Source organism: Orycteropus afer, unplaced genomic scaffold (genome assembly GCF_000298275.1).
Source record: "Orycteropus afer afer isolate SDZICR_OR568_19922 unplaced genomic scaffold, OryAfe1.0 scaffold00344, whole genome shotgun sequence".
NCBI classification, from domain to species: Eukaryota; Metazoa; Chordata; class Mammalia; order Tubulidentata; family Orycteropodidae; genus Orycteropus; species Orycteropus afer.
This window is the reverse complement of record NW_006921931.1, coordinates 3,681,148-3,685,111: the sequence shown is the minus strand read 5'-3', so window position 1 is coordinate 3,685,111 and position 3,964 is coordinate 3,681,148. Positions and strand designations below refer to the sequence as shown.

The 3,964-nt window shown below is 36.4% G+C and overlaps 1 pseudogene; it reads right to left on the bottom strand.

Annotated features, from left to right (window-relative positions):
- Positions 1 to 666: 666 nt before the first annotated feature.
- LOC103207004 lies at positions 667 to 1,936 on the bottom strand (annotated as a pseudogene).
- Between the last annotated feature and the right edge of the window lie 2,028 nt (positions 1,937 to 3,964).

The window sequence follows — 3,964 nt, the reverse complement described above, 5'->3', positions numbered from 1 at the left end:
CCATGTTAAGTCACTTAAGTCATAAAATGCTTGTTACTGCCTAGTTCCAAACATTAGCCAAACATTAGATACCCAGATTTGTTCTCTTTAACCATGTATTTACCAGAACTTGGAAGCAAAACCACTCCAGCTATGGTGTATAAATGAGTCTTTAAGTTTAAATGAATGGAGCTCAATTAGACTACTAGTCTTGGTTCCAAAAGGTATAAAAGATATAAAGTCAATCTAATCTATCACAATAAACTTATAGGAAATAGCTTACCTATCATGCCAGAAAAAAGTAGCTTCCACCATTAAAATATCACTGAGGATATTTTTTAAATAGCAGGACATTTAAAATATCCACAATTTTAAAATGTTGACTCAAAAATCCTATATAAATGATATATATCATAATTCTCCACATTAACATAGGCTTAGAGATGGAAATCAGATTACTTAACCTACTGACTTTGGCCAGTGTAAGTAATGAGAATTTGAGCATTTGTTCTAAGTTCTGAGATGTTAACATGCAGCAAGTCTGCTGATGTTCGTAATACCTTTCTGTCCAAAGCAAGAAAGCCTCAAGAAATCCACAAATGTGCAATTACTCTCTCGAAAACCATGATGCTGGTGGTTGGAGATAGACTAAAAAGATAGAATCGATGTTTTATAAACCATAGAGAATTATTTTTCTGCTGGTAGAGGGATTTCTTCATATGTGATTTTTATAAACGGGAATTTCACAGGTAAAAAAACAATATTCAACATTATAAAACAAACATAACTCTCTGTGCATAATCACTGCATCAAAAATTTGCAAAAGATGCAATAGAAATTCTTTAGTTGGAAATGTGGCCTGAAGGGGTAATATAATCTTTTTATGGTTAATGCAAGAGTCTTGTTTCCTGTAGACCACAAAATAGATGTTTTATTTCCCAAATAAGTAGACTCTGTCATGTAGTCAAAAAGGACCAGTCACTGGAGAAGCATGTCATGTGTGGTAAAGTAAAAGGTCAGCATGAAAGGGGAAGACCTTCAACAAGATGAATAGACACAGTGGCTGCAATGATAGGCTCAAGCATTGTTACAATTATGAGAATGGCAAGAGATGAGGCAGTGTTTTGTTCTGTCATACATAGGGTTGCTATGAGTCAGGACTGACCTGTGTAATCTAATAACAATAACAATTACTATTGTAAAGAAATATTCTTACATTATTGGTTTCTATATTCCTGAAGTCTGCACCAAGTTTGGCAAACCACTTCTCAGTCCTTAACACAAATTTGGAACAGTCATAAGATTTAAATCATGTCTCTGCCCCTTTTTCTGGGTTGGCTTGGACAGTCTACGAGTCATAGTAAATCCTGTCTCAATGTCCTGTTTTCCCCTGTTTGTCATTTTGTTAAACGTGTTTCTTGATATGGTTGCTACTAGAACCAATGCTCCATTTCCCTTTCAGTGGATAACATTATCAATTTTTTCAAAAAAGCAGGCAGTTCCTTGATTAGGTTAGAGATGGGAAAATGTACATTTCCAAGTTGGAAAAGATCATATCATTCCATTATGTAGTTCTTGCCAGTTAAAGTATCCTGAATTCAATAGCATCATGCATAATTTTCATGTGACCCAGGAGGTCTACGTATCTAAATTCCCCAATCATGGCTTGTAATCAAAAGAATTCAATATTTTTATCTTTCATGGCTGGAATAGAAGAGCCAGTAGGAAAGAAAAGTATATTTAGTTTAACTATAAGGATCTGGTTCTAGATGGAAAAAAAAGCACTTCAATCCAAAATTTCTCTTTCGTCATGTATATCAAACAAAACTTGTAAGGTATCAGTCACTCGTGCCAGGTGTAGTCTCAGAGGCTAAGGACCAGCTGGAGCCGCCATCAGCCAAAACAGCACAAGGGCCCAGCAGCAACGTCTGTGCCCCAGGGCTACGTCCTGCTGCATTTCCCTCAGATTGATTCCCAAAGTTGCACCAGTGGCGGCTTCCTGTGTTTCAGGTGTCTCCAAGTTCTTGTGATGGTGGAGGGTCCCTGGAATGGAGCCTGATCCTTGTTCTTTGTTTCCAACTTTTGGATTCCAATCATCAGTAATTATGAGTCCATTCTGATTGCATGTTTGATCAATTTCAGACTGCAGAAGTTGGTAAAAATCATCAATTTCTTCATCTTTGGCATTAGTGTTTGGTGCATAAAGTTGAATAGTCATATTAACTAGTATTTCTTATAGCTGTATGGATATTATCCTATCACTGACAGTGTTGTACTTCAGACAGATCCTGAAATGTTGTTTTTGACAACCCATGTTATCTCATTCCTCTTCAATTTGTCATTTCTGGCATGGTAAACCATACATTATTCTGATTTGAAATAGCCTATAGCAGGCCATTTCAGCTTATTAATGCCTGGGATCTTGAACTTCAAGCATTCCATTTCATTTTTGATGATGTCCAATTTTCTTGTATTCATAATTTGTACTTTTCATGTTCCAGTTATTAATGGATGTTTGTAGCTGTTTCTTCTCATTCTGAGAGGTGCAACATCAGCAAATGAAGGTCTTGAGAGCTTTACTACATCAATGTCACTAAGGTTTGCTTTAATTTGAGGAGGCAGCTCTTCTCCACATGTATTTTGAATACTTTTGATCAGAGCAGCTCATCTTCCAGCACTATATCAGGCAATGTTTCATTGCTATTCATAAGATTTTCACCAGTCAATAGTTTTTTGGGGTAGATTACTAGATCCTTAACCATAGTTTGTCTTAGTCTGGAAGCTCTGGTGAAACCTGTCTGCCATGGATGGCACTCCTGCTATTTGAAATACTGGTGGCATAGCTTCCAGCATAACAGCAGTATTCAAGTCACCACAGTATGACAAACTGACAGATGAGAGGTGGTAATGAGGTGCACTAAGGCATAATGTGTAAAAAGGAAAAATCTAGTAGGAAATTAAACTCAATGGGATATATATAATCATCTCCAAACTAAGGGACTGTGGTATTTAATCCCATCTTCTCTCTTGAATAACCATTTCACTGCAGCCAAATCACTTCACTTTAGTTTCTCTTCACAAAGTAATAAAAGTACTTGAGAAAAAAAAAAAAAAAAAAGAGGTTAAGAGTGACTCATGAAAAGAGTCACAAAACTTTTGAACAACTAAATGTATCAGATATGAAACTAAATAATGGTAAATCAGCATTTGGGTAGACCAAGAAATATTTTTAATTCCTTGCTTCAGGTTACAATGATGAATAGATTCAAATCAATGCAAAGAGAAGGTTGCCTTGGCAGTGAGGTTTCCAAAAGAAAAGCCTTTATTCTCTGGTGGACAAAGTGAATAAGAATTGTAAAATGAAAATGTGTATATGCTCAGCCCAGCCACATAAAACAGCTTGAATTTCTCTAATTAAAAATAGTCCTTCTCTCTTGAGAATGCTTAACTTCCTTTTCTGCCTGGCTATCTGCTACTTATGCTTCAATACCAAAAGCTCTGGTATCTTCTTGGCCAAGCATCACCTAATAACCTGGGAAGTCTGTGTTCTCTTTGATGTTTCCAGAGCTTTCTCTCAGCTAGCTTATTCCTTAGTAATCCATTTGTGTCTTTGCCTCTTTTAACAGACTAAGAGGTCTTCTGGTTACAAGATTTTGTTGTTATTATCTTCATCCCTGATATCTCTAGCACATTTCTTAGTGCATGACAGGTAGTAATGAAGAAAGTTATGGAAAGAAGGGGAGAGAGGAGGATAAAAAGCAATAGATAGAACAGAAACAGAAGGAAAAATATATTTTAAAAGTCTCTAAAGACTGAGATAGGTTAATTCTAAAACAATATATAATAAGATTATGATATCATATCTGGTAGCATAGTGGCTAAGGCACTTGACTGCTAACCAGAAGGCTGACGGTTCAAACCCACCAGCCACTCCTCAGAAGGAAGATGGGGCATAGATGATCGAAGAATTGCTGGAAGACAGCGC